This window comes from Topomyia yanbarensis, chromosome 3 (genome assembly GCF_030247195.1).
Source record: "Topomyia yanbarensis strain Yona2022 chromosome 3, ASM3024719v1, whole genome shotgun sequence".
NCBI classification, from domain to species: domain Eukaryota; kingdom Metazoa; phylum Arthropoda; class Insecta; order Diptera; family Culicidae; genus Topomyia; species Topomyia yanbarensis.
Window position 1 is genome coordinate 254,739,998 of NC_080672.1, and position 23,345 is coordinate 254,763,342.

Consider the following 23,345-nt stretch of genomic DNA (forward strand, 5'->3'; position numbering starts at 1 on the left):
ATATCCTCCTCCCGTGATACTTGTGGAGTGCGCAGTAGTATATACGACCTCTAGCAAAAGCAAGTAACATTCCTTCCCTTTCCTTTCACGATCTACGTACGGGCCTGGCCGGCACCGGTATTGATCAATAAAGACTTTAGAATTACCAGAAGTTGCACATTGAAATATGTTTCACTACTCCCAAGCGTAATTATCTACTAATTCCCTGTGCAACTTCAGCTAGTCCAGATCGATAACGGAGTAGCAGCCAGGGGTGGTCGTACAAGCTCAAGCTCAATGCGTGCTCAACACCTCAATTGGGTAGAATACTTTATTTTAGTGTTATCTATGTATTCCAGTGATTTTTACCAATACCAAATCAATACCACCTTACTGTGGTATGTTCTGTGGCACGAATACATAAACGAACTATTTTATTATTATTGAATATCTCCATCCACTAAATTTTGTTACTGGAAATTTGAGCAATGTTTTATTATTATTCAGGTATCATAAGAACATATTTCATTATTAACCAATTATTTATAGAGCATGTCTGAGTTATTATGGTATTTTTCCCTTGCGGAGCTTTTAACACCATAACATGACTACCGTAATATGGTATTTAGTTGTTGGTATGCGAATATCTGATTTTAGTATTCTGGAGTTATTTTCTTCTGCTTGGATACAATACAATTTTACAATGAAATATGAATACCAGAAATCTTAACACATCATTTTTTAGTTCATCGGCAGATAGTTTTGCTGACAATCACATTATGAAAATTTGATATGGAACGCAGACGAATTTTACTCTGACTAACGCGATTTCCGTCACAACGCTTACCATACATTCCTCGTGAACGTATACTGCGTATTCATAATTTCGCGCACGGAAAGACTATCTAATTCACAAAGGATCAGAACGAATTGATTTGTTTGATTTTTAAGATAAACATTTTTTAATGTTTTAAAAATGCGCGGAACACGGTACTGCTTGGGAGTATGTGCAATCACTGTAGTATATTTTAAATGCTGACGATCATCAGAGCTTTTGCTTTTCCTACCAATCTAATAACCACCCGTTGTCGCAATATCTGCACCCATTTCGAACAACCTTTTGTACCTACCATAGCTAGTCGACAGTAGCAGAGAGTGGTGGACACGAGAGGGTAGCGCGGAAGTGATGACAGAGGAAGAACGTCTGAGCAGCTGATGTTGGTTGGTTTCGAATCAGCAAGGAAAAACGATTATAATAATAGTTGGCCCTCGTCTCACACATTCGCGCAGTTATGCGTATGTGAACAACGTAGGTACATCAATACGCACACGTTTATGCTTGGACTGGTTGCTCGGTTCCCACAGTAAACATCAATTTTTCTAATTATGTGTGTATTTTCGGTCTTGTGCGTTTCTGACGCAATAAATACTACTTTTTGCCACTAGCACAATGAAACTTAGTGTCTTTTTTCTTGACTAGCGAATTTATCTCATTGGTTTGATGAGCTAGAGAGGGAAATGTATTTAACATGGCGCATCCAAACTGAAACCTTTGCATACAAGTAGGTAATTTTTTCTTGTGAATTTGCGTCCATAGTATTATTATCATTAGTTTGTACAGTATGAGACCTCTGTCATTGTTACTAGAAACTCGATGTGCATTAGCAAGTTAATAGAACTGATAATTAATTTACAGTTTTTTTTAATATTAGTCCGGTCCGACTTGAACCTTCGTTCGATCCGGTTACAAATCTTGATAGATCCTGGTTTACCTATAGTTTTTTTTCTTTCTTAAGACTAAGACTACCTATATTTTTTCGACAATATATCTTTCTCAAGACTATCTACATGGTTTACTCAATCAGTCTTTTTCAAGACTAAAACCGTTTTTCAAGAAAATGTCAGCCTAAGGGCAATTTATTTCTTCCAACATGTCTGGGTCCTCCCAGAAAGGCCGTGTGTCAAATATATAAGAGAAACAAAACGGATGACTTCTCCACCCGAAAATGCAATTAATTGTAGTATTGCATTCGATATTTTATCCGAATGCCAATGACAAGAAACACCAATCTCCTCCGCCAATAACAGTGATGATCTTTGACTTGAGAGCCTTTCGAATTGAGCTTTTAATGTTCCTTCCAGTCCTCAGATTAGCTGAAGAGGAAAATGTCAATTTACAGCGGCTATATTGATCGGCCGCAAATCACCTCTCCTGTATCTCACGGAGAAGTTATACAAATTTTATTCATATAATTTGAAGATAGATAGACCATTTAAATCTGTCTTGAAAGGGTTACCGTTAAGAAATATCCAAAGATTTGAATGATTTATTAGGCTTTGCTCCTTCACAAACCATTCTAACATATCCAGGCGCCTCATTTACTTCATTCTAATCATAACGAGGTTAATAATTTGAATGTTTTAGAAGAGCATGTTTTATGTTCCATGTGAGGGTAAAGTGGGAATATTACAATCACAATCGAGATGTAGGTAGTATTCAAAATATGACCCAGTGTCAAGGGCCAAGGTTTTGGGCACGACACAAAAAATTGTCATTTGGATTCCAAATGTATAATGTGTGGTGATAAATCGCACACAAAGGACGCTTTTCCGGCGAAAGACCCACAGAAAGTTCATATGTGCTAATTCTTGCGGACACCATAAATCGAATTTCTATATATGTCCCATTCGAGAAAAAAATTTAAACATGCTTAACCGTTACGAATTAAAATAGAAATACTTGTCTACCTATACAATGATGCATCATCTTATGTTTCAGTGCAGGTAAAGCGGCTAACATAACGATGACTACCGCGCCTCCAATTTCATCTCCACACAAAGCTGCTTTTACTCCAATGAATCTAGGTAGCATAACGGAAGCAAAATTTGATTTTTTTGTTATGATCAATGTTTCAATTGAGGACAGCAATGCTACATTCTATTCTACCTCCATGTTTGAAGCTTTTCAAACTGGGTGGGAATCTACTATCAAAATTGCAATGAATTTAATGTTTAATAATGACTTTCAATAATCATTTAACCCTCCCCAAGGTTTAGGGGTTTGGCGGTATTGCAAACATCTTCAAGCATATTGCGTGCATCAATCCTACAGAACCTCTGACGGACAATTGCTTTAAGATGGTTATTGCATTACGCCTCGATAGTGGCGCATCGAGGAGACCGAGAGGGCTTATGCGCCTTTTTTATGTTCTATGTTTCTTCATACTCTGCACCTGCGCATACCAACGCTAAAACACTGGTCTGTGCGTGGTGGCATGGCCGACTAGCGGGTCGACGTGGATTGACTTTTGCTGTGTGCCGTTTTTGCAAATATTGTTATATTAGTGGTATTCGTGGACGGGGCTCACAGTGAGAGTCATTGTGTGTCCATTTATCGGTCGACTTCGTCATCGTGCATATGCCAATCAAATTAATTTAATAATAAAATTAGTTTAATAAAGTAGAATAAGTAGAAACCTATTAGTTGTCGCTTTGTAATAATCGTAGTTTTTCGTACTAGTGTACAATTGTTATGTGCTAGTCGTATGTCTATCTATGTATGTGTTCGTCTGAGTATTTGTGACAGTTGAATCAGGGAATGGATGCAGAACTGGCGTATATGATAGAATAGTTGCTAATACTTCTTGTGATCAATTTGAGCATTTGGTTCTATTCATTCGGGAAAGTCGGGTTGGATAAATTAGTGTACAATGAATTTACCGACGCACGTGAGTCATCCATTCCCGGCCAGCATATCATGATGAAAGTCTAACAGCATGCTATTGTCGTTAATGATAAATATACAACATTTGCTGCATTTAGACGAGTTGGATTGCATGTTACATGTGTTTTTCTATTCTACTTCATTAGTCTGTTTCTTCTGTACATCTTGCTTGCAGTTTGCTTTTCCGTTATTTATGTATACCAAAATAGTATTGTTCAATTTATACACTTCTAATCAAAGTGGGTGGGCGTAGCGTAGTTGGTAAATCGATTGCCTTGTACGCAGCGCACCTGGGTTCGAGTCCCGACCCCGCACATAGGGTTAAAAAAAATTCATAAGAGATTTTTCTAACCCGAAGAGGCGAATGACCTTAAGGTTAAAACCTCTATAATAAAAAAAAACTTCTAATCAAGCTCTTTGCATCTTTTTTCTTTATTCGGCATGTTATGATGCCTATTAGTACATCTCTACTATACGCTATCTATACTCATAGGTCTCAAACATTAACCCACCAATAGCGCGATCATGAAACGGTCACTTTCGGAAGTCTTACCTCGGTCCTAGCAGTCTGGACTAATGTCTTCAGTTGAACCAATCAAAAAAGTGACGCTCATATTCACTAAACCACACGTTCCATAGTGACATGACCTGGAACTCTAGTGATATGGGGAAACGGACTACCATCTGTACCATACACTAAAAATTATGCATCAGATTCACGGTCCGCGCACGATCAAACAAGAATACATGCTACATCATCATAAAATCGAAATTATACACACGAAGTCATATATACGTCACAAACACATTAATATACAAATGCTTGAGCCCTTTCAAGACCATTCACGACACCTACACCCACGATCTCGTAAACATGATAGCATCCCGGTGATAAAGTGAATGTGTCAGCTCCTATAAATTTTCAAACGCGGTCTCAAGCGTGAACCTAAAAACTCCCGCGGTCGCACGATCATGAATCGGTCACTTCCGGATGTTTCTATCCTTGATATCAGCAGACTAGGTCCATGCATTCAATTGATTCAAATAAAAAAAGAAAGCTCTCATATCCACTGGGCACCACGTTACATGGCGACATGACCGAGGACTCTAGTGATATGGCGTAACTTACTCCCTGTCATGTGTGAATTTTACACCGAAAACTAACTATCAGAATGAAGGTCCGCGTGACCATCCAAAAACGCACGCGTATATAGGAATGTGACGCTTACAAAATTCAGTCTTGTACACGCGAAGTCACATGAACGCGAGAACACGTGAAAAAACGCGTTAACATACGAACGCTTAAGCCCTTCGCGATTAACAACGCACTCCTACGTTCGCGATCGCGCAAGCTTAATAACACGCCGATAATAAGGAGAACGTTTTATCACTTACGAAGTTTCAAACGCGAACCTTCGAACGTCCGTTTTCGCGCGCTCATGAATCGGTCACGTCCGGAAACCATTACTCTCTGTCCTAATAACTTAGGTCCATACATTCAGTTGGACCAATCAAAAAATAAAGCTCATATCCACTAGACAACACGTTCCATAGCGACATCACATTGGAAGATCTCACTCTTGTAGCATTTTAGCCGTACACCAAAAATGAAGTTTTAAATCCGCGGTTCGCGCGAATATCCAAGAACACGCGAATATGCGAAAGGCACACGGTTATAAAAAAGAATTTATACACGCGAAGTTACATACACGTTAGCACACGCGACATACAAACGCACACGCGATCGAACACGTTAACGCACAAATGCTCGAGCTCTTCGCGATGATACACGCGATCGCGAGTCCCTGCGCCCGCATATACCTGAACCGTACAATGAATATCACATTCAGAATCACGGCCCGCTACAATTGAAAAAAAAACTTTGAAAGAATGTTGATTGAGTGGATTAGTTTTAAAATTGTTGGGAATTACGAGAACGAAAAAAGTTATAACTCTTAAGAAAAATGCTTGATCTTGAAAATGTTCACTGTAAACTATGAAGTGAACGATCAACGACATCAATAGTATACTGTGTATCGTTGGGGCATTAAACTCAGTTGTAAGAAAAGTAAGCAGGATTTTGTTGCCCTGTCATACGTTCTCTTTAGCAATTATCAGTTGTTTGCAATGCCTAAATTATTCCCGCCCTATTGATGCATCTTTGTATGGTGCAGAAACATACGTAGACAAATGTGTTTCACAAATAGTGCGACAAAATGATAACGGAATGCTAATCAAATGTGTGAAGTTTTAAGTCATGGACGACTTGCTCGAAATATCAATCATACATAGGATATGCATCGGGTACGGTAGATAATCTCATATTTATCCTATTAGTCACGGTGCCATTCTATCTCATTGATTACTCGTTCTTCACTCAAAGAATCGTGCTTAGATTAGAATCAATCGACCATCTGAACAAGTGTGTTGCTAATGTGGGCAAATGGATTAGGAGAATAAAGGGACTGAGATATATTAGAGAACAGTAACCCTGTTACATCTGTTTGTGTTGGCACGTACGGTGCGTAACCACACGGTGCTTGGGAATAAAACATCGAATGCGTTTAAATACATTTTTTCGTGTTAGTTTCGCACTGACTACGTAGTTGGAAAGTTTACTTTATGATTATGTTGCACATCCTGTTTCATTAGGGAAGTCTATCCAAAACTATCCAATAAGTTGACAGTACCTTCAATTTGTTTCAGAGTGACGATAAATTCATATCGTCTAGTAGGTAGTAGTAAGTAATTAAAGTGCTAGTAAACTATTGGTCTATTCACTCTTCAGAAAAATCGAATAACAAATCATTCTTTGTCAAATATTTAAATCATTTTAGGACGCCTGCTCTAATTTACTCGTTAAAACTGGTCGAGTGATAATCAAAGTTTAAACTACAGATTAGATGGAATATGTGTTTTATGATTTATGAGTCGACGTCCCGATTGTAATTGCGTTGCGCATTTCAAGCCCTGCGATTCACAGAAAATCATTAATTGTAGACGAACCATATATGTATAACTGTTTCATGCTATCAGCTGTCCGATGAAACAGACACCAGCAATACTGTGACGTGTGGTTGCTCTTATCTAACTATCCGTCAGACAACGGGCTCGTTTGATTGCCCAGGCACGAAGTTGGCGGTGGTGGTGGTGGTGGTCGCTGCGGGACAAACATTTGCAAATATCGTATCTTCTACGTGTGTTGGATTTACAAGGTGAAGAATAAAGACACCGCGTAGACAAGACGAGCCATTGCTTGTCTGCGCACATTTGTCTGCTACAGTTCACTCAAGAGTTTGTCGGTTGTGTCAGGAAATGGTACCAGTTTGCTTCTTTTTAGGCGAGTTACTCTCTTGCTACCGAAATGCTTGGTCCTCACTTACATGCTTCGGTTTGTCGCTTTGTTGTCTACACCCGAAGTCGTCGTCCTTTGGCGTCAGACGAAACCTTTTTTTGTTGTTGCCAAACCATCTCAGACGGTTGAATAAACTCCCAGGATGACGTTGTTACTAATTGACTTATAGAGAGGCAGAACGATGAACACTGCACAGTAATTCACTGAATGTTTATATTCACATTACTGGCAGTAACTAAGCTAGAAGTAAGGAAGAAGATACCTATCAGCAAGTAGCGTTATGAAGAATGTCGTGATGTAGGGTGATGTGCCTGCACCATTTCATTGATTACGTGGCCTATGATCAAGCTAAATATTGGAAATTATAATTTATTATTGTTGTTGGTATCATCATCATTTCTGGTGCTATAAATATGATGAGAATCGCAGCTTTAAGTGTCATTCTCAGACAAAATCCTTCGGCCATGAAGTAAAATATTAAATGATCGATATTCATTATATGGGTGGGAATACTTCGATTTACGTAGCCCGTTGAGTGGGCCGTTGTTTGGTTGGTATTATGTATGGATTTTTTTGTTGGCGGAGGCCGATACTGAAACTAATTATTGAAACGTTCTTGTGGTCGGTTTCGAACCCAGTTTAATCTCTGTTGAACTGGTCGGGTTATGTTCGAACCTGATAAATGTGGATCGAACACATCAGTGACTAGCGATTTTGCTTTAATTCTGCCTAATTTAATAAAATGATTTCATGATCATTGTAATCAAATTGCAAACTTGAGCTAACAAATAAAAACGACATAGTCTCTGAGCTTCAGAAAGTAGTAATAATTGAAACATTATTACAACGAATCTGATATTTGTTCGTAATGCTATGAGCGCGTAATGGGAAAAGGCTCTAACAATGGTCAATCTATGGTGAACATATTTTGTCGTATCTGGTTTTTGCGCATCGAATATTTTTGAGCTGGCATTTCTGCTTCCGGCACACAGCAAAGAACCATCAGTGTCCCCATGGGAAAACATAATCTATAAAATTTATTGTTACACAATTTTAGGTATAAGCAAGCAATTATTTTAGGTTATTGAACGGATTGCTGATTGCAGCTGCCATGTTGAGGTGTGTTTTGGCGAAAAGGCGAAATTAGAAAGATTCCTCTTACAAAACATGCAAATATGTGCATGCCTATTATCATCAGTTTAAGTCGGATAAAAGATTTTTTTTTAAATTTGTGTTGGCAATAAAAAGATTATTGATACATTCATTTCTTTACAATAGTGCATCATCTGAACAATATTTTCTCAAAATTTCAATGTAATATACCTACCATTGAGCGAGTAACAATTAATCCCCGGAGGCGTCTCGAATAGAATTTGATTTGCGATGTAGGGGAATTATGGTTAAAACCGACACCTTAAGCTTAACACTTTTTCTAAGTTGCCACAATACCAATAAAATTATAATTTTAATGCACAATTCTTCTTCAGAAAATTCTTAACAAGACTTAATTTTTTCAGCGCTTCGAAAAATTAATTTCATTAAAAATTATTGGTTGTAAAACTTGGAAAACAAAGTGACTTTTTGTAGGCACTGCGGGTAAAACCGACACCCTATAGGGGTAAGATCGACACCCCCTTTAATTTATTTTCTCTCCACTTTATTAAAATCTTTATCTTTATTAAAAATTAGATATATGCGTGATTAATAAAGTGTGAGTATGTATGATGCAATATATGTGCTTTTTATTGCTTCATCATGTAGTGAGGGGAAGATAGTTCGAAAGCGTAGTACTAGAAATAAGAGTATTTTATGCTATAGGATTATTTATTGATATGAGTATTTCCAAATAATCCTTGCGCACATCATTGCAACTTCCAGTGTCATTTTATTTCGTAAGAGAAGATTTGCAAGCGTTCTACGTTCTGCTAATTGGATTCATTCACTTATAAGTGACACACACACATTTCTTAGTAAAACTATCTTTTTCAGATTTGATTTTTCGGACTGACTGATTATCAACGATCTATTGGGGTATACATAATATCATTGTCTCATTGTGATAAAGTTCGTCTATGACAAACCAAGAAAACACTAGAAATTCGGTTTGATGAGCTTTTTGGAGAAATAGCAAAAGCTTCGATAGAATTAGATAAGCAAAAATTCCAATTTTTGATTTTTAAAGAGACTTATAAGAAATAAACACAATAAAAGTATTTCTGTGTATTTCAGCTATTACTATAGTGTGCTAATAGTGTAATTGAAGTGTCACAAAGATCCCCAGCCTTTTGTAATGAATCGCAAGTAAACACAACCATCTTAACAGTGTGTCGGTTTTACCCTAAGCAAAGGGTGTCGGTTTTACCCCAACAGCGCACATTTTTTTATAAAAGCAATTAAAAATATTGAATTTCTCAAACTCGTCTTCAATGCATCTAATTGATCATAGGAAAGGCCGATAATAATAGGTACAGAAAAATGGGGTGATTTGAAAAGCTTTTGTTCGGTTAAAACCTTAAAATCTATCAACGAAATTTTACATCCAGACGAGTATGAACGCTGCTGTCGTATGTTTTGTTTATTTTTCTGATATTCGGCGCACTAACGTAAATCCAATTTTTATTCAAATGCTCTAGATAAACGTACTAATAATAATGTATCATTATGAAATGAATAAAAATTTGATTTCTAGGCAAAGTTGTGGGGTGTCGGTTTTACCCACAGTGTCGGTTTTTCCCACAATTCCCCTACCTCATAATTCAAAATCTGCTAAGCCCATCGAATCTTATTTTCTATAAAAAATACTCAGAAATTACTACATTATTCCACCTTTTGAAAGTGTATCCAAATATTGTGAATACGGTTTACTTAAATAAATTAACTAGAAAATAATCAAGTTCAAGGGTGTATAACCCCTAAAATAACATAACATTGCACATTTTTGGTAAATTCTAAAACAACTATAGATCAAACGTTATCACACTCTTTGACCCGTAACTCCGGAGCTGGATCAATTAAAAATTCAATAGCAGTTTATGGGAGTGTTATACCTTTCATTTGAAACAAAGTTTGCGTAAATCGGTTCAGCCATCTCTGTGAAACTTGTGTGAGTTTAAATGACACATACATATGGGGTTCCTGCCTGTAGTGCGCTGCTGTAAATCAAACTGAACCGAGCATAGCTGAACAGGACATTCTGGCTAACAATTTCGTCGAAGGCAGTATGCGTTATCACCGGGATGATGCCCGTCTCCATCAACCTGGCTGAGGATATCGAGTGCTACAATGGAGAAACGTCAGAAACGTGAGGAAAATGGTAAGAATCGATTCGACGACGAGGTGGCAGCAGAAATGAGACAGTACGGAAAAAGAGAGGTGGACCTACCGGCTCATCCCAACCCTATAGAAATAGAACCGTGGGCCAATGAAATCACGGAGAGGTGAACTTCCACTTGACGCAGGTCCTGTCGGGCCACAGTTGGTTCAGTAAGTATCTTTACCAGCTCGTGCACGCAACGTCACCGTTGTGAGAACGTCGAGGAGACACCGAAGCATGTGGTCTTTGAATGTCCGAGGCTCGAAGCGACACGCAGAGAGATGCTCGAAGGAGGGGCGGACATCAACCCTGATAATGTGAACATACAGATCATGACCGTGATGAACTACAAGTAACGGCTTCGGGAGATCAATTACCGTTACGAAACTACCAGAGTAGGCTAGATTCACCGCCGGGGACTGATCGAGTTGACCGCGATGAAGCACCGGGTATGGGTCTCCGGACACCACACTCCACCCAGAATCGCTGGACCGATCACGGCACCCTACCGATTGATCCGAGAGAAATATAGCGAAAATTAAGAAGAATCAGATTGAAAGAGCTTCTTTCGTTGGGAAACTCTCCGTCGGCGTAAGCTAGATTCACCGCCGGAAACTAAACTGAGTGGACCGTAGTGTGACACCACCAGTCGCTGGTCGTCGGGGCACCAGCGAATCGGACGCCCTGCTCCACCGGAATCGCCGAACGGACCTTGGCACCTGGTTGGTTGACTCGGTTTCGGGAGAACTTCTCTCGCCGAAGGAAGTTGCGGTACTGAATGGCACAAAGGAGCCGAATCGTGATACTCAAGGTCAAACCTTACAGATTCCAAAAGGCCCACGATCTCAAAACGAAGCAGCGACACGTAAGAGTTGAGATAGCAAAGGAGTTACTTCGCTTGGCCGAAAGTGGTCAAATTTTTTTTCTGGGGAAATTTTTTTTTTTCAATTTGATCAATTCGTAAATACTCAAAACGATTGGATTTACTTGACCAATGGTTCATACGAGAATTTGAGTTATCGGCTGGCCCCCAGGAGGCAGGATCCGCCACGAATAATGGTTGGGGCCGCTGTAATCGCTGTCAGGGCTCAGAAATCGTTTTCATCGTGTAAATGTGACAATTTATCAGGAAAGTGTTCTGGAGGCTGATTTGAAGCTGACAAACCTTTCGGTTGCAGGCCATAGACGTTTCAACTGGACTTGACACCATCCCACAAAGCGCGAGTGAACCAAGAATGCCCGCAAACCAACATTCCAAACTTTATTACGAGCATACAATGGTTCTCGTATTCACCAGACACAAATCCAATAAATTATTCTGTCTGAAATAGAACACCTTGCACTTCCGTTTGACAAAGGGGGGTTGAACTTACATCTTCCATCCCGAAAGTGTAGAGCTCTCTTAGTAAATAGGTATATGCACTGCAGTGATTACACCTTTGCGTTGTCTCTCTCAGATCAAATGTTAAATCCTCCAAACATAAATGGCATCCCCTTGATCTATTCATGCCTAAAGATAATTGCTGAAGAACTTCCTTACATACCTGTACAATACCTAGAAAACTGCTCTTCTGCGGCTTTACATTCCCTCTACAAAAGTAGAATAAAAACACCAAATCATAACTGAAAATCCAGGCATTCGATGAACAAAAGTTTGAAAAAATCTACAAAACAAAATCCTGTCCTCAGCAGAAAAATTTTCATACTACTTACGAATCAACCAGAAGTTTCCAAAAGCAGCTCTATTGCATGGACGAAATCGCGTAAATAGTGACAAATGTCAACACTGTCCCACTATAATAGAAGATCTAGAGCATAATTTTAGTGTATGTAGAAAAGTGGAATATTTTTGGAATCATGTTCCGATAAAATTGGAGAATATTCGGAACCATAGAATAGCTTACAAATATATAGCTACTCCAGAACTTATAAACATAAGTCCAGAGAATAAAAGCAGGGCTCTAAAAATATTTATAAATTATGTAAATTTTATATTAGATGCTAACACTTTATATTAGATTAGTAACACATTAGCTTCACTGGAGTTTTTTTTAACCTGTAACCTTTTAACCTTTTAGATGTTCTTATACTAATCAGATAGAAATAAAATTGTTTATAAAAAAGAAAGCCATTGTCCATGAGTGATCTAAAATACCGACAAGTCACATTCGGACAGCTTGTGATTTGTGTTTTGACCGTCGCATGACCATATTCAAGGTAAAAGGTGTCATATCAAGCAAAAGTGAATTGATTCTGGATTTTTGATTATTTTCACACACTATACTTTGAAGTAAATAACAATAATATTTCAAACCGAATTTATAACCTTTTTAATTGGTTAAACTTCGAGTGCCGGACATGTACTGAATGGTTAGCTTCAGCAAGCTGAACAGTAATCCACATTTAACGGTAAAATTTTCATCTGAATACACAAGGCCAATATGAATTAATCAATCAAATTACTCAACACTATCCGTCTTACCAAACTGGCACAATATTTTTAAACGTTTGTCGTTTTAAGTTTTCGGAAGCGTCACTGAATATTGAAAATGGGTGCGGATTCTTATTAGATCTATTTCCATTCAATGAATTTCACTGTTTGTACCTGCTTGTAACTTACCTCTTGACACCAAGATGATTTATTTTTATTTATTAACAGATTAAGGCCGAAGTGGCCTGTGCCGTATACAAAAGATTCCTCCATTCCACTCGGTTCATGGCCGCGCGTCGCCAGCCACGCAGTCTGCGAAGGGTCCGCAAATCATCTTCCACCTGGTTGATCCATCGTGCTCGCTGCGCGCCACGTCTTCTTGTACCGGTCGGGTTGCAATTGAGAACCGTTTTCACCGGGCTATTGTCCGACATTCTGGCTACGTGCCCGGCCCACCGTAGTCGTCCGATTTTCGCGGTATGACAGATGGGCGGCTCCCCCAACAGCTGATGCAACTCATGGTTCATTTGCCGTCTCCATGTGCCGTCTTCCATCTGCACTCCACCGTAGATGGTACGCAGCACTTTCCGTTCGAAGACACCAAGTGCGCGTTGGTCCTCCATGAGCATGGTCCAGGTCTCGTGCCCGTAGAGAACTACCGGTCTAATCAGCGTCTTGTAGATGGTCAACTTCGTACGACGGCGAACTCTGTTCGACCGAAGTGTCTTGCGGAGGCCAAAGTAAGCACGATTTCCTGCCACGATGCGTCTACGAATCTCTCTGCTGGTATCATTGTCGGCGGTCACCAGTGAGCCCAAGTACACGAACTCTTCAACCACCTCGATTTCGTCGCCACCGATGCAAACTCGAAGCGGGCGGTTCTCATTCTCTTCTCGTGAACCTCTTCCTATCATGTACTTTGTCTTCGACGTGTTGATGGCAAGTCCGACGCGCTTGGCTTCTCTTTTCAGTCTGATGTAGGCTTCCTCCATCTTCTCAAAGTTTCGTGCAATAATATCAACGTCATCGGCGAAGCCAAGTAGCTGAACGGACTTTGTGAAAATCGTACCACTCGTGTCGATCCCTGCTCTTCTTATTACACCTTCCAGCGCGATGTTGAATAACAGACACGAGAGACCATCACCTTGCCGTAACCCTCTGCGTGATTCGAAGGGACTCAAGAGCGTCCCTGAGACACGTACTACGCACATCACCCGATCCATCGTCGCCTTCACTAATCGCGCCAGTTTGTCCGGGAATCCGTACTCGTGCATAATCTGCCATAGCTGGTCTCGATCGATAGTGTCGTATGCGGCTTTGAAGTCGATGAACAAATGATGTGTGGGCACATTAAGAAGCGTCTGGTACGACGGCGAATGCGAGCAGTTAGTCGAAGAGAAGAATGCAGCATGGGCGAGAATGCTGCAACACCGCACGAGGGCGAACGAGGCGCGATATAAACAGGCAGAACTCGGTTTTCCGGACCAAAAAGCGCCAGCAGGAAGACCGAGATCGCGAAGCGATGGAGCAGCTGTACCGCGCTAAAGACACACGGAAATTCTACGAGAAGTTGAACCGCTCGCGCAGGGGCCTCGTACCACAGGCCGACATGTGCAGAGATACAAACGGGAATCTTCTCACGGACCAGTGTGAGGTGATCCAGAGGTGGCGGCAGCACTACGAAGAACACCTGAACGGCGATGCAGCAGACGACGAGGATGGCACGGTAACGCACCTGGGAGCACGCGCGGAAGACATTACCCTACCGGCTCCGGATCTCCAAGAAATCCAGGAGGAGATTAGCCGGCTCAAAAATAATAAAGCCGCTGGGGTTGACCAAATACCAAGCGAGCTACTAAAACACGGTGGCGAGCCACTGGCTAAAGCGCTGCACTGGGTGATTACCAAGATTTGGGAGGAGGAGATTTTACCGGAGGAGTGGATGGAAGGTGTCGTGTGTCCTATCTACAAAAGGGATTGCTGTAATTACCGAGCAATCACCCTGCTGAACGCCGCCTACAAGGTACTCTCCCAAATACTATGCCGTCGACTATCACCAATTGCAAGAGAGTTCGTGGGGCAGTACCAGGCGGGTTTCATGAGCGAACGATCTACCACGGACCAGGTGTTCGCTCTTCGTCAAGTACTGCAGAAATGCCGCGAGTACCAAGATGATAACGAGAACTGTTTGTAAAGCTACAAGGAAACAATGGATATCTGATTCAACCGATTCAGAAAATTGTATTATCGTCATTAAACAGTTGTATTTTGATCGTTCAATTGTTTGTTTGGCAAGTACGTTCGCAGCCGAGGAAAACTTCTTCGCGGAACAATTCCCGATCAGTAGGGGTCATGTGTACTAGTAACACGAATAGTTGCGTGAAATCGATTAGCAAAAATACTGCATAGAGTTTATTGCCATGTATCAGTTGAGATTTAATGTCAAGTAGATACGCCAACTACGCAGTATCGATCAATGTAGTCAATTTTCGGATCATACTCTATTCAAGGTAATACAATGACATTGTTTTCCCTAAGCTTCTTATGGTTATGTAAGATTACAGTTTGTTGAGTCCAACTGGCCATGTATATGCATCTTCTTTCGGCAAACCTTTCGCATATGTGGTACTGTGCATGAGTGGTATGTTTTAAAAAAGTTAATAGGTATAGTAAAACAACATTGATAAAGAAAGCGAGTTGCAATTGGCAAGCGGGTTCGGTTTTGTGTATGTACTTGCATTCACTGCCACACCACCGTTCGCTTTCCGTCATCCTTAGCGATGCGCTTGTCGGCAGTTATGCGAATGATGTAACTTTGAAAATGCTAGAAAACACTACGCCATCACCACCAATCGAATGAGATTCATTTTTCGAACATATAAATGTGAAAATAGTTGAGCTGGATGGCATGGCGAGCACGCGACTGGTCGACTAATGCCTTCGGATTCATGGGCAAAGATTCGCACCGCATGCTCATTATACACTATTACATTCAACTGCTACAGATGCGAGGTAATGTACCATGTGGCGTTGGATAGTTCTTATGATATATGTGTAGCTATTACATTGTAGTGGAAGAAAAGGACTGAGGTGTCGATGGAGAATAACTCTAAAGACATGATTATTGAGAAATTGTGTACCAAGTTTGGTGACACTCATTATGATCAGAAATGCAAGTGTTTTAAAGCGTTGTGTTATTTGTAAACCGTTCCACTCGGTCAAATTTTTCGCAATTTTAAACCAACGTACTTCCGAGATCTTCATCATGCAGCAAGAGAGCATGAGCATGATGATCGTACAATTTGTAGTTGCTACTTTGCGATTGACCAGAACTAACAAAATTTCACAGAGAATCAAAGCATCGACCACGTCCTTACAGTCATCGGGGAAGGAAAGGAGTGTTAGTGTAACAAACGTCTTTATGGGGACCGTTCATACCTCTGCAAATCCACGTTCGTCAGGTGACGAAGTTTTTGTTAGTGGGATGGGGTAACGAGTTACACAAACCTGGATTCACCATGATAAGTGGTATGATCTATGCAACTCTCTGAAGCGTTACCCGAGCAAACGGGAGGCCCATAATACGGCCATGGTCCGGAAGATCACATATAAAAACCATATTCTGGTGTATCTATGGGTTTTTATAACCATTTTATGGTGTTTCGATGTATATGAAATTTGACGCGGATCATGCTCATGGTCTTTTTATGGGGTTATATGGTGTTTGAACCCATGAGAATTTGCTTGGTAATCTCGTGTTCATATGTATTTTATGTATTTTATGCATCGAATGCGTCTAATGAATCTTACTAAATTTTTTCTTCTCCTATGACACGTGGACTGTGCAGTAGTATATACGGCTTAAACTGTCCAGAAATGATAGAAATTTTAGAAAAGCCTATCGGCCTTGAGTCAATTTCTAGTCCCACAAAGCGTTTCTTCTTCAATTTAAACGAAATCCGATCCGAAACACATATCAGAATATTTCAAAGCTATATCTCGCGTTGTTACTTGATATATTTTTCTGTTATTTTAACTACTAACGGGATTTTTTATTGAATTCTGATCGAGAATCGGCTAAGTCTAGTTCTCAGACGACTGGTGCTTACAAAGTGACAATAAGAAGCTGAGCTGTGGTTGGCACTGAGACTGACATTAGAATTTGAGATGCGAGAAACCTGCTTGCTGTAAACCAAAGGGATGATGTCAGAGTGATAGCCGAGCGAATCTGCGCCGACTGCCTGTTTTTACTCTTACAGGCTCTATTTGATATACTGTAAACAGGTTTCTCGCATCTCTCATCCTACTGTCAGCACCAGCGCCCTCTCAGTTTCCCACCGCCACTCTGTAAGTGGCCTAAGAGTTTGCATAAGATTTTTCGACATTCTACATGGAGAAAACCTATAAGATTCCATTTTCACCGCGAATATGAATTAAATTATCACAGCAATCGAAAATAAGAAATATAATTTCATCACTTTCAGCTTTGTCGAAGTATCAATTCAGAATCATCAGGATAAGCTATTTAAATTTTAACAGAATTGTGTTTGTGTCAGTGCCATCTATCGGTGAAAATGTGAGCTAATAAGTTTTCTTCATGTAAAATGTCGAAAAATCCCATACAAATTTCAAGCGCGTTGCTTTGGTACCTAGACTTATCCAATTTGGTTCAAATTTGAAGCAAATACTCCTGGTGAGATTACAAATCGACTCTGTAATAGTTTCAAACTAACATTCCTTCCCTTTCCTGTTGCGGTCCATGTTCGCGTCTAGTCGGTGCCGGTATTGAACATTGAAGAACATGGAATAATCTGGAGTTATACATTAAAAGGTGATTTGTTACTTCCAGACATTATCGCCTATAGAAGTTAAAGCTCAAGTTCAACAAAAATCCATTATCATCATCATAAACCAACTGTAAATTGCGTATAGGGACCATTCATAAATTACGTAACGCTTTTAGGGGGGGGGGGGGGGGGGGGTGGTCCGAGAAATTGTGACATATTGTTACATATGGGGGAGGGAGAGTAAGCTAGAACGCTCCTTGGTGATGGCTGTATTTGTTTATGCACGTGATCAACCCCCCCCCCCCCCCTCTCCTCCCACTTTCCAGTTACACTGGACCGTATTTCCCTTTCCATCATATGAGGCATGTTGCATGCTCACTAACCAACCACTTAAAGAGCGCCGCGAATTAACAATGATTTATTTGACATTATTTCTCAACGCGTAAAATTTCCATCTTTAATTTTGCAAATAAAACATGGAAAAATTACCTTAAGATATCCAGAAAAAATCTAAACCATCTTCAAGCTGTAGAAATAATAAATAGCATTAAAGTAAACATTATAAAATCGCTTCATGAAGTCTACATCTGTTCGGTAAAAGAAAAAAAATAAATTAATTTAAGACAACCAATAAGCGCGCTGCTTTTGATTGTTTTAATAAAATCTTTTGAACTGAAATTTGTACTAATCGTTCAAGATTCGAAATTTGAAACAACATACATGTAACAGTTTTGTACTATTCGCTCAAAATTTGTTACACGTATGTTTTGCCTTTCTCATATAAAGAAAGGCTATGCAATCACTGTAAAAATCGACTTTTTAACCGAGGCCCGGAGGGCCGAGTGTCATACACCATTCGATTCAGTTCGTCGAGATCGGCAAATGTCTCTGTGTGTGTATGTATGTGTGTGTGTGTGTGTATGTGTGTGTGTCATTTAAACTCACACAATTTTCTCAGAGATGGCTGAACCGATTTTCGCAAACTTAGTTTCATATGAAAGGTATAACGCTCCCATAAGCCGCTATTGAATTTTTAGTTGATCCGACTTCCGGTTCCGGAGTTACGGGTTGAAGAGTGCGGTCACACAGCAAATTCCCATATAAACTGGTACCACCATGATGTTCAAATGATGTAAAACATATTAAAATTGATGTAACATTACTCTAGTTTGCGGGTCTGGATAACTAATGATCAATCAAAGCAGCTTTGACCACATTGGCCACCTATGACAGTTCATGACGCCCCCGAGGAACCCGCCCAGTTCCTAAGCTAATATCACATCCATTCCCCAACGAATTCTCTACCGATTTTTAAAAACTTGATTTCAAATGAAAGATACAGTAATACCATTGACTGCTGTTGAATTTCATTCTGTTCTGTCTCTTGCTTCCGGAGTTACAGGGGTGTTAGTAAGGATACACTGGAATTTCCCATATAAATCGGTGCAATCGTAATACCTCAGAGGCTAAAAACTATTGAAATGGTCACCAAATTACTTCTAATCGCAGATCTAGATCACTGATTGCCAATCAAACATTCTTTGAATATATTGTCCACTATCGACGATTCCGGAAGTCCGGAATTCCGGGCATATTCCACAAATAAAGTCACATCGGTTCTTCGGTGATGACTGAACCGATTTTTTTCAAACCAAGTCTCAAATGGAAGGCAAAATATGCAGCTGAGTATTGCATCAGAGCCCCTCCCCCCCCCCCCTTGCCCTTACATCTCCCTCCTTCATCACTACCGTCCCCTTGGACCACCCTCACGCCCGCATTTCCATCATCCACCCCGTATACCAAAATAAGATGAAGGATTTCTGATGCATCCTCCACTCCCACTCTACTAACCCCCCATTCCGTCCACTTTTAAACCCATTCCACCAACATTTCAAAATATAATCACATGAAGATAACATTGAACTCATGCTGATTAAGCTAATTAAATACTATTCTTTTGCCTTTCTCATATAGAAAGGTTACGCAATTGCTCCAAAAACCGACTTTCTAACCGAGGCCCGGAGGGCCGAGTCTCATATAACATTCGACTCAGTTCGCCGAGATCGCAAAATATCTGTGTGTATGTATGTGTGTATGTATGTGTGTATGTATGTGTGTATGTATGCATGTATGTATGAGTGTGTGTATGTGCAGATTTGTTAACAAAATGCCCACATCGGTTTCTCGGAGATGGCTGAACCGATTTTTACAAACTAAGATTCAAATGAAAGGTATAATATTCCCATAGGTTGCTATTGAATTTCATTTTCAACTGACATCTTGTTCCGGATTACGAGTTGAAGAGTATGGTTACAAAACAAAATTTGTTGATTTGTCCTCATCGGTTTCTCGGAATTTTCTGGTTCCTGAATTACAGGGTGATACGTACGATCACGCAGCAAATCCCGATTCTAACGAATTCTGCGATGAATGTAAAAATGTGAAATTTTTTCCAAAATGTAAACACAACTGTTGAATTTGTAGATCTAGGTCACCAACAGTCATTCAAAGTCTCTTTGGCCACACTGGCCACCATCGACGGATCCGGAAGCATCCAAATTCAGAATAACGGTTATATTGGTTTCTCGAAAATGGCTAGACCGATTTGATCAACTTAGTCTCAAATGAAAGGTGTTGCGTCCCCGGAAACTGATATTAAATTCCATCTCCATCCGACTTCCGGCTCCGGAGTTACGGGTTGTGGAGTGCGATCACATAGAAAACTCCGATTCAAACCGATACCGCGATGAATGCAAAAAGGTGCTCTCTATATACTTACCAAGTGTAATAAAAATTAAAGACATTTCCATAATGTTATATTGTACGCACCAGCGATTAAATCATAGTTTGGAGAAATGAGAAAGGCACAATTGCACCTCTAGGTGGATTAAAACAGGTTTTTTTCAACTCATTCCGTTTAGTATAACGGACTTTAATGTCATTGAAATTCTCGCACTACTGATCAGGGCGTCCAGTGGAGCGCCTGGTCCTTTACAGAATTTCAACAACAGTCTTCTTAGCATTCCTCACCAATACTTTGACGCTATATTAGACAGAATTAGACGGAATCTGACGGAATCCTACTGAGAATTTGATGGATACTTTCTTGGATGTTCATGAATTCTGAAAATATCCTCATGATTCTGCTGTAATTTATCTCAGAATTCCAATAAAACCTACTCAGGATTCCCGAAAAAGGATTCGCGCGAAGCTAAATCTGACTAGATTATAAAAATTGGGAAATCTTCGATTGTTTTGTGTATAATAACCGAAATCTGTGAAAAACTGTGCAACAATTTGTTCACTACACTGAAGATCTGTGTAACATATAAATCTGTGTACCTGCCATCCCCCCAGCTTTCAGCTGTTGGCGCATGACCGGGGGGTCGTCATGATTTTTTCCATTTTGCATTGTCGTATCGGGTACACTGGTCTTTGCCTTGTCTAAATTATCATTTTCGGAGCGTTTCACACCACATTTTCTCGCAAGTCTTAGGGGCCATACATAAATGAAGTAGCATTTTAGGGTTAGGGGGGCTATACAAAATTTGCTTTACAAGGGGGAGGTTAGAATTTTGTGAAAAAATGCTACGAGGGGGAGGGGGGGGGTCGAACATCGCCGATAAAATGCTACGTCATTTGAATGGTTGGCGTCCAAAAGGGGCTAACCCACATTTTGCATATTTTACAGAAAATGGAAAAAAACTTCCGCATTTCCAAATTAACATTGTTTTGATAGAAAAAATACATTATTTTATTGGTAGTTCATTGACCCATGTTGTCTAGAAAAAATAAGAGCATTACATGTAGGTACTACTTTTCAATTCACGAGCATTTTCGTAATTCGGGGGGCTAACCCCGGGGGTACCTAGAGTCCAAAAGAACTCACAATTCACACATACTTTCCTTATCTTTAGGGTTATGGTGTCTTTGGCAAAGTTGTTGTGTGACATCTAGCGCTTCATTTGATCATTTCATATTAGTTCGGAATTCAGTCGCTAGGGCGGCGCTGTTATCAACTTTGAAATGGAACAAGATAGAAAGATGGTGTCTATGGCAAAGTTGTATATAAGGTAATTATATTATACCTTCTGAAGATACCAACTTTGTAGGTCCTACAGGTTTTGAATTTTTTGAAACATCGCGCATTTTTGAAAACATAACCTGTAAGTAAATGTTTTAACTAGAACCTTCTCTATCTCAAAACGTACCGGACCTACAAAGTTTGCATCTTCATAAGATATGTTTAAAATGATAGCACTACAACTTTCTCGAAGACACCACATTTCTATCTAGCTTCATTAAAAAGTTGATAACAGCGCTGCCCTAGCGACTGAATTCCGAACTAGAGTGATTCAACCAAATAAAGCGCTAAGTGCCATACAGCAACTATTCCGAAGACACCATAACTCTATAACAAAAGATAATAATTGATTCAACGTTTTTGCCTTTCTCCTATAGAAAGGTTATGCAATCACTCTGAACATCGGTAACTTAATCCCGGCCGTCTGTCATATACCATTCGACTCAGTTCGTTGAATTCGGCAAATGTCTGTGTGTGTGCGTATGTATGTATGTATGTATGTACGTATGTATGTGACCAAAAATATGCACATCGGTTACTCGGAGATGGCTGAACCGATTTAATCATGCACACTCAATTCTGCTCGGCAATTTCCCAACAGCTGTGTAGTCAGCAAATTTAAAAACTGATGTTTCAGTAAAGATTAGTTTGCTGATTTTCGATAAAATTTCGGTAAAAGACTCAGCTATCAAACGTCACTTTTACTGAGATCTCAGCAAAAAAGTTGTTTTCTGAGATTTCAGCTGTTGAGATTTCGGTAAAAGATGCGAAAAAAGCTGAGATTCGGCAGAAAATTAAGTGTGTGTACCCCCCTACCCGAATAAAATTTTCTAGTTCTTCCAGAATAAATTTTTCTAGTGGGTCGGAAAAACCAGTGAAGAATTTGGTTTGGAATGATTTTGAGTTGAGAAACTAATTTAAAATTTCTTAACTCTTGGCGGGGTCCAAACCCCCGAACCTTCCCCCTGGATCCGCCGTTGATTTCAAGTGTTTCAGCGTCGACACATAGCAACTCAAGCTCGTAGCTGTCGATTCATTGAACGTATGTGTAAATCGCACTGAATATGTAATATACATTTCCACCATTATATTAAACATAACCAGCTATGGAATCGTAGTTTGGATAAATGAGAAAGGTACAATTACACCACTAGGTGGATTAAAACGGGTTTTTTTTTACTTTTCGACCACAATGTACCGTTTTTCTCTTAATACCCTATTGCTAGGCAAACTTTCAATGTAGAGACATGACACCTTCACTGTAGTTTTCAAAAAAATATGCCCAATAATATACATTTGCTCAAAAAATATATATTAGCTGGATAATAGTCATACATAGCAAGTGTATGAGCGGCCTTTACCTTCAGGAACGACTGTGTGGGCCGAAATGTCAACGTACAATGCAATCCAACTAAAACAGTATTATATCGAGTTCACCGATATGTGAGCTACAACACAAAATTTACTGATTGCGAATCGGTTGACTACTTTTTCTTAAAACTTCGGAAAACGAACGAGAAAATTTGAATTTCCATAAGACTTAGCCCCTTTTGGACGCCAGTACTGAAGTTACCTCCATGGTCAACTTTGACTGCTAATAGCGAAAAATCTAAAAATTATTTTCAAAGTTCTTAAATGGCTGTACCCGTGGATTACTTAGAACTATCAAAAA

The 23,345-nt window shown here is 39.8% G+C and overlaps 1 protein-coding gene across 1 annotated transcript in view; it reads left to right on the plus strand.

Moving 5' to 3' along the window:
* LOC131690310 (ran-binding protein 9) overlaps positions 1-23,345 on the plus strand; it is a 76,533-nt gene that overhangs the window by 20,860 nt on the left and 32,328 nt on the right. The gene's annotated exons all lie outside the window — the stretch shown is intronic.